The following is a 9,385-nucleotide window of genomic DNA, read 5'->3' as shown; positions in this document are numbered from 1 at the left end:
AACTCATACTGAGAATATTCTAAATCTTGCCCACGCTCATTCTCGATAATTATGTTATGCATGATCATACAAGCATTCATGATGTACCAAAGGATCTTTTGATCCCAAAATATAGCCGGTCCTCTCACAATAGCAAATTGGGCTTGCAAAATCCCGAAAGCTCTCTCCACATCTTTCCTAACGCTGCCTGAGCATTGTGGAAATCAAGATTTTTCTTAACTTTCGGTTTTTTTTCAACGGCTTCACAAATGTTTGCCCCTTTGGGTAGATGCCATCCTCCGCGAGATAGTAGGCATAGTTGTATGTATGGCCATTTGCTACAAACTCTACCGGTGTAGTTTCACCATTTGCAATCTTATTCATGAGTGGTGACCGATTAAGAACGTTGATGTCATTCAAAGATCCAGGCATTTCAAAAAAAGCATGTCAAATCCAAGTCTCCTGATCGGCCACTGCTTCAAGGATTATAGTGGAACTCCTTTTCTGGCCGTGGAATTGTCCATGTCATGCCTTAGGACAATTCTTCCACTTCAATGCATGCAATCCATTGAGCCAACTATACCTAGGAACCTGCGAGCTTTGTTCATCTCCAATAGCCTTGTGGCGTCTTTAGCATTGGGAGCTCTCAAATATTCCGGACCAAACACTTGCACAATTCCGACTGAGAAGCGCTTGACACACATGATGGCTTGACTCTCACCCATGGCCAAGTGGTCATCAACTAGATTCGTCGGAATACTGTATGCCAACATACGCAAAGTGGCTGTCACCTTTTGAAAGGTGCTATGCTTGAGTTCTCCTGTGGCATTCCTCCTCTATTGAGAAAACCGATCATGGCTCGCAAGTTTCTCTGCAATGTGTCTGAACAACTCGATGATGCTCATCCTAGAACGGCGCCGAAAGTAGGACTCGGGGTATGTTGGATTCTCCACAAAAATAGTGCCTCATCAATCTATTGTCGGCTTCGATCTTATCCCTCCCAAATTTCTGATGACCCATAACCAAAGCGCCGTGCTTCGGCTTTTTATTGACGTGCATAGCTAGGATCATTGCAAGTTCCTCCCCTCGAATATCAAATTCTTCATTACAAGAATTGCAGGACGAACTCATCTACAATATTAAATTTCAGTAATTTTATAAAATTACAAACAACATGCACCAAATTCATCTAAAAATATACAGTTGAAGCAATACATACCTTGCAAGCGTTTTGTCAAACATCTTGTGGGCGCCGAGCTGCAATGGGCCGTCGGGCGCTGTTCGTCGAATGAATGATGCGCTCGAGGGACGGCAGCGACGAGAGGAGGTGGAGGAAGCAGCGGCGGCGCACGAGGATAGGCGGGGGGGAGCGCCGACGGCTCGCCGGAGCAAATGGGGAAGGTGCGGGCGGCGGTGCCAGTGCCTGGAGGTCTCAGATTTGGTGGTTGGTGAAGTCGCGTGCGAGTCGTCGCTGTCCAGCGTGCAGGAGCTTGCGCACGAAATAAGAGCTTCCCTTGCTGTTTTCCTCCGTGCGCTGAACCCATTATACCGCGTGCGTGATTATTGCGCGGCTGCAGGGGCGCTCATTTCGGCTCCGCACGCGCAAAAAAGTGTTAGACGAATAAGCCGCGGCTGCGGCCAGGGCACATCGGACACGCGTGCGTGCGTGTGCCAGACGAGTCGGGCATGGTCTGGTCTGTATCAGACATGTAGCCGTGTGTGTGTGTGTGATCGCATGTGTGTGTGCGCGTGTGATCGTGTTTTTTTTTTGTGAAATTCGCGTGTGATCGTGTTGGTTCGACGGATGCGCGGGGGTGTGGCCGCGCCGGGCGCTGGACCCAGTCACGTACCGTGGCGTGCGTGCGCTGCTGGCGTGGAAGCTGGGAGCACGGGGCGTGCGCGAGGTGGGCAGCTGGGTTGCTGCGGGAGCGGTAGTGGCCGTTGGCGCATGAATGTATAAGTCACATCCTCCGTGTTGTTGTCCGTGGCTGAGTACGTGCTCAGGAAAGAAATCAAGTGGCCGTTCGTGCGGCCGGCGGCGTATGTGCGCCGGGCAAAATCTTGCTGTGTTCTCCTCGTTCGTCCTCCTTCTTTCTTCTACGTCTGTGCGAGCGAGAGAGAGCTCAGGTGAGGAGGAGAGCTAGGGCTAGACACCAACAAAATCAGTTTTTTCAGCACGCGGCTAAGATAGCGTAATTGTTGGAGATGCTCTTACCAAGTGACCATTTCCTGCACATTCGCGGCTTAACTCACCCATGCATCCGTCCTCTTATTCTCCTTCGATGCAGGGCTCTGCGATGCTCTGTCCCACGCACTACCGTCACCATGCACACCTAATCGACTAGAGTGCACTGCAGCAAGCATTAGCATCAGCGGATGGAATTGTTGTCTTGGTCAAAAGGAGGAGAGCTGCTGCCTCAGATTTTTTGTTGGGACAACTGTATCATGATCCGCTGCGATGAAAAGTGACACTAGCAGTCAAGACTCAAGAGCATATGTACACCCGAGATACCAGATAATACTTTCAAGTTTCAGATTTGTTATTGACCTGATATTTGCTCTAACAGGATGCATCACTCATGTTATTATACTAAATTTCTTTGTGATATACGATGCCACCGTCCACTAGAGGTAACTCTTGCTGCACCATTTTGTTGGCATGATTGCATTAATTTTCAGATTGTATTGCCCGTCGCTAAATAAGACCTCTGAAGAAATTATCTTACAAAAAATGTGCAAATATCTTTTGATCATATGACGCCCATAATCTCCTTTGTTGTTCAACACATCTTCTATTTGTAATTACTGATGCGTTCTGAACGCATTTCTAAATAATTGAAATATCTTGATGTTTGCAGGTTACTTTTGGCTAGATTACAGGGCAAAAAAGCTTTTGTCTGGATTAGTTCTCTTCCAATCATTCTCATATTTTAACATTGTGAGTCACTTCAGCATATATGCGCACCCGAGATTGTTGGCAAGTATGCGCCTGAACAGTTTCAGTAAGATGATACAAAAAATAGTTGAAGGTGAACATATTTCTCCATCCTTTCCAATTAGTCTTGCATCGACCAAAAAAATAGTACTGTGAAACAGCATGCATATATTGTTTGAAAAATGTTGCCAAAATTCCAGTGGATAAGCATAAGGTTCAGTTCTACACCTTTAGTCCAATTACATCTGGCTTTGCGAATTCGGTAAGATTTACTTCACTGTTCTCCCTTCACTGTCATAGCTGTTAGGTTACGTACACGTCGTTGATTTGGAACAGGTTATCATGACTTCCCAAACCAGGACTATTACAGACTTACAATTTTAATTGGAAAAAATAGATAAAATGCATAATGTGCAGATGGATTGTCATGTTTATTTATTGACTCAAAGTTCATCACCATGCTAAATTTAAAACCTTTGTCCCACGACTGGTCTTGCATTATTAAGTCAAAATTGTATCATCATTTTATTTCATTATGATACTTATTTTTCAAGCTAATTGTTTTATAATATTACCTCAAGCAAATTTAGTAAAGGTTGATTTTGTGTATGCAGAATTGATGGTACAAATTGAACTGGAAATTTATGCTCTCACTATCATCAACTATTCTTACACACTATTCCTATTCCATTTTTCAAGTGTCCCCATTCTATTCCTGTTAATGGAGGAGGTTGTTTATTGTCTTTGCCAGATGAAGATAATCAGTGAGCTATCATGTGAGCAACTAAGAGTAATTACAACCCCCAAGCAAATCTTTAATGCCTATTTTCGGTCTATTTATTTGTTCTTTGTGTGCGAGATGTTTCCGATGCACAAATGCTTGGTGGGGTCACTATATTTTGTCATTGGGAACTGAAACCACTAATGTTCACATGTTTTTTAAAGGAATGTTATGTATTTTTCTAGCCAATTGTGCATTGTTCGATCACATGAAATAGTTCTATTTTAGCTGAGAGACGACATGGTTAATAAGAATATCCAAATAATTTGTATTTCATTTGCCTAATATACCCATTTTTCTTGCTACAGTTCCCGCAACAACGTGCAGGGTATCATCTAGTTAACCTTAACAAATGGTTACTGAATTATGATTGCAAAGTTTTAGGGAGATGTGGCATCATTCTGCAATACTATGGCCCACATCATTCAGTCCAGTAGTTACATGATGGTGTCTTAGAAGGGAAAACAATAATTCTAAGAACCTCGTCAAGTGTGGCTTCTTCCTTGTTATCACCCATGTTTTCTAGCCAAGCCCTGATAGAGTTTTTCAAGTACGGAAAGAAGATTGTACTTGAAAATGGGAATTTCTAACAAGGACTTAAGTGCAACCAGAAAATATATGTGGACAATGACTTACCTTAAATGAATTGTTTTGGCCTGAATGGTACTAGCTTTTAGGTGATCTGCTAGAGATGCTTTAAGGAGAATGTGAAATCTTATACAAAAATGCTTTCACAATTGTTGAAACATGTTATGTCAGCGTGTAGTGAAGGGGCGATGCTCGTTATACTCTTTCTCCACCGGTTCAATACAATCAACAATCGTAACAAAATCGAAGCCCTACTGCAACTGCCCGTGCAACATAGTGATAGTCTTGGTGTTGCTTCCGATCGGCGGGCTCTGCATCTGAAGATCGCCATTCTACTCAAGTACCGCGACAACCCAGTAGCGTGGCAGAGGCTTTGAACCTTGAGAAAGTTCGTATGTCACACGCTGGATGGCTAGCAAATGACATTTCATCGACGGCTTCCAATGGCCGAGAAGATCAAAATGCATTTTATCTTTTTTTACACTGTGGTTCCCAAATGACTCTCAGTTCGACACCAACGTTTTGCACTGTAGAACAGTCTATTGCTTGCAATCATTCTCTTATTGACCTAACGCACCCTCACGACCTCCTCCGTGCGGCGGCGGCGCGCCACACCGGGGAGACCGCCGGCTCCCTCGAGCCCTCCTCCCCACATCCCCTCCCCTCCCTCTGCCACCGCCAGAGGTGTCGCTGGGCAAAGCCCGTGTGGCGTGGCAGCGGCGAGGCTCCCGATGGTTGCGGCCAGGGGTGTGCAGGCGGCGTTCAGCCTTACTCCTACAACCGCGGTGATGCACGGCGACTGCCTCGGAGGCGCGTCGGCGGCAGGTGGACGACAACGACAGGGCGATTAGGCTCGATCTAGGCACGTTTTGTCTAGGAGGGCTTGATATGCACCATTTTGACAAAGGTCAGCAGCTTGGCTCGAATCACTTGGGTGTCGGGGAGGCGGCCCCAGACATGGCGGTGGCGGCCGCCTTCCTGTGCCGGAGGTGGGCATCGACTACAAGAAATTTATCTTGATAGAGATGATCCAATTACATCTGGCTTTGCGAATTCGGTAAGATTTACTTCACTGTTTTCTGTTCACTGTCATAGCTGTTAGGTTTACGTACATGTCGTTGATTTGGAACAGGTTATCATGACTTCCCAAACCAGGACTATTACAGACTTACAATTTTAATTGGAAAATATAGATAAAATGCATAATGTGCAGATGGATTGTCATGTTTATTTATTGACTCAAAGTTCATCACCATGCTAAATTTAAACCCATGACTGGTCTTGCATTATTAAGTCAAAATTGTATCAACATTTTATTTCATTATGATACTTATTTTTCATGCTAATTGTTTTATAATATTACCTCAAGTAAATTTAGTAAAGGTTGATTTTTTGTTTGCAGAATTTATGGTACAAATTGAACTAGAAATTTATGCTCTCACCATCATCAACTATTCTTACACACTATTCCTATTCCATTTTTCAAGTGTCCCCGTTCTATTCCTGTTAATGGAGGAGGTTGTTTATTGTCTTTGCCAGATGAAGATAATCAGTGAGCTATCATGTGAGCAACTAAGAGTAATTACAACCCCCAAGCAAATCTCTAATGCCTATTTTCAGTCTATTTATTTGTTCTTTGTGCGCGAGATGTTTCCGATGCACAAATGCTTGGTGGGGTCACTATATTTTGTCATTGGGAACTGAAACCACTAATGTTCACATGTTTTTTAAAGGAATGTTATGTATTTTTCTAGCCAATTGTGCATTGTTCGATCACATGAAATAGTTCTATTTTAGCTGAGAGACGACATGGTTAACAAGAATATCCAAATAATTTGTATTTCATTTGCCTAATATACCCATTTTTCTTGCTACAGTTCCCGCAACAACATGCGGGGTATCATCTTGTTAACCTTAACAAATGGTTACTGAATTATGATTGCAAAGTTTTAGGGAGATGTGGCATCATTGTGCAACACTATGGCCCACATCATTCAGTCCAGTAGTTACATGATGGTGTCTTAGAAGGGAAAACAATAATTCTAACAACCTCGTCAAGGGTGGCTTCTTCCTTGTTATCACCCATGTTTTCTAGCCAAGCCTTGATAGAGTTTTTCAAGTAGGGAAAGAAGATTGTACTTGAAAATGGGAATTTCTAACAAGGACTTAAGGGCAACCAGAAAATATATGTGGACAATGACTTACCTTAAATGAATTGTTTTGGCCTGAATGGTACTAGCTTTTAGGCGATCTGCTAGAGATGCTTTAAGGAGAATGTGAAATCTTATACAAAAAATGCTTTCACAATTGTTGAAACATGTTATGTCAGCGTGTAGTGAAGGGGCGATGCTCGTTATACTCTCTCTCCGCCGGTTCAATACAATCAACAATCGTAACAAAATCGAAGCCCTACTGCAACTGCCCGTTCAACATAGTGACAGTCTTGGTGTTGCTTCCGATCGGCGGGCTCTGCATCTGAAGATCGCCATTCTACTCGAGTACCGCGACAACCCGATAGCGTGGCAGAGGCATTGAACCTTGAGAAAGTTCGTATGTCACACGCTGGATGGCCAGCAAATGACATTTCATCGACGGCTTCCAATGGCCGAGAAGATCAAAATGCATTTTATCTTTTTTTACACTGCGGTTGTCAAATGACTCTCAATTCGACACCAACGTTTTGCACTATAGAACAGTCTATTGCTTGCAATCATTCTCTTATTGACCTAACGCACCCTCATGACCTCCTCCGTACGGCGGCGGCGCGCCACACCGGGGAGACCGCCAGCTCCCTCGAGCCCTCCTCCCGACATCCCCTCCCCTCCCTCTGCCACGACCAGAGGTGTCGCCGGGCAAAGCCCGTGTGGCGTGGCAGCGGCGAGGCTCCCGATGGTTGCTGCCAGGGGTGTGCAGGCGGCGTTCAGCCTTACTCCTACAACCGCGGAGATGGACGGCGACTGCCTCGGAGGCGCGTCGGCGGCAGGTGGACGACAACGACAGGGCGATTAGGCTCGATCTAGGCACGTTTTGTCTAGGAGGGCTTGATATGCACCATTTTGACAAAGGTCAGCAGCTTGGCTCGAATCACTTGGGTGTCAGGGAGGCGGCCCCGGACATGGCGGTGGCGGCCGCCTTCTTGTGCCGGAGGTGGGCATCGACTACAAGAAATTTATCTTGATAGAGATGATCCAATTACATCTGGCTTTGCGAATTCGGTAAGATTTACTTCACTGTTTTCTTTTCACTGTCATAGCTGTTAGGTTTACGTACACGTCGTTGATTTGGAACAGGTTATCATGACTTCCCAAACCAGGACTATTACAGACTTACAGTTTTAATTGGAAAATATAGATAAAATGCATAATGTGCAGATGGATTGTCATGTTTATTTATTGACTCAAAGTTCATCACCATGCTAAATTTAAAACCTTTGTCCCATGACTGGTCTTGCATTATTAAGTCAAAATTGTATCATCATTTTATTTCATTATGATACTTATTTTTTCATGCTAATTGTTTTATAATATTACCTCAAGTAAATTTAGTAAAGGTTGATTTTTTGTTTGCAGAATTTATGGTACAAATTGAACTAGAAATTTATGCTCTCACCATCATCAACTATTCTTACACACTATTCCTATTCCATTTTTCAAGTGTCCCCGTTCTATTCCTGTTAATGGAGGAGGTTGTTTATTGTCTTTGCCAGATGAAGATAATCAGTGAGCTATGATGTGAGCAACTAAGAGTAATTACAACCCCCAAGCAAATCATTAATGCCTATTTTCGGTCTATTTATTTGTTCCTTGTGCGCGAGATGTTTCCGATGCACAAATGCTTGGTGGGGTCACTATATTTTGTCATTGGGAACTGAAACCACTAATGTTCACATGTTTTTTAAAGGAATGTTATGTATTTTTCTAGCCAATTGTGCATTGTTCGATCACATGAAATAGTTCTATTTTAGCTGAGAGACGACATGGTTAACAAGAATATCCCAATAATTTGTATTTCATTTCCCTAATATACCCATTTTTCTTGCTACAGTTCCCGCAACAACGTGCGGGGTATCATCTAGTTAACCTTAACAAATGGTTACTGAATTATGATTGCAAAGTTTTAGGGAGATGTGGCATCATTCTGCAATACTATGGCCCACATCATTCAGTCCAGTAGTTACATGATGGTGTCTTAGAAGGGAAAACAATAATTCTAACAACCTCGTCAAGTGTGGCTTCTTCCTTGTTATCACCCATGTTTTCTAGCCAAGCCCTGATAGAGTTTTTCAAGTAGGGAAAGAAGATTGTACTTGAAAATGGGAATTTCTAACAAGGACTTAAGTGCAACCAGAAAATATATGTGGACCATGACTTACCTTAAATGAATTGTTTTGGCCTGAATAGTACTAGCTTTTAGGCGATCTGCTAGAGATGCTTTAAGGAGAATGTGAAATCTTATACAAAAATGCTTTCACAATTGTTGAAACATGTTATGTCAGTGTGTAGTGAAGGGGCGATGCTCATTATACTCTTTCTCCGCCGGTTCAATACAATCAACAATCGTAACAAAATCGAAGCCCTACTGCAACTGCCCGTGCAACATAGTGATAGTCTTGGTGTTGCTTCCGATCGGCGGGCTCTGCATCTGAAGATCGCCATTCTACTCAAGTACCATGACAACCCGGTAGCGTGGCAGAGGCTTTGAACCTTGAGAAAGTTCGTATGTCACACGCTGGATGGCTAGCAAATGACATTTCATCGACGGCTTCCAATGGCCGAGAAGATCAAAATGCATTTTATCTTTTTTTACACTGTGGTTCCCAAATGACTCTCAATTCGATACCAACGTTTTGCACTGTAGAACAGTCTATTGCTTGCAATCATTCTCTTATTGACCTAACGCACCCTCACGACCTCCTCCGTGCGGCGGCGGCACGCCACACCGGGGAGACCGCCGGCTCCATCGAGCCCTCCTCCCCACATCCCCTCCCCTCCCTCTGCCACGACCAGAGGTGTCGCCGGGCAAAGCCCGTGTGGCGTGGCAGCGGCGAGGCTCCCGATGGTTGCGGCCAGGGGTGTGCAGGCGGCGTTCAGCCTTACTCCTAC

Source organism: Triticum dicoccoides, chromosome 2A, assembly GCF_002162155.2.
Source record: "Triticum dicoccoides isolate Atlit2015 ecotype Zavitan chromosome 2A, WEW_v2.0, whole genome shotgun sequence".
In the NCBI taxonomy this organism is placed as follows: Eukaryota; Viridiplantae; Streptophyta; class Magnoliopsida; order Poales; family Poaceae; genus Triticum; species Triticum dicoccoides.
The sequence above is the reverse complement of the archived record's forward strand: the minus strand, read 5'-3'. Positions refer to the sequence as shown.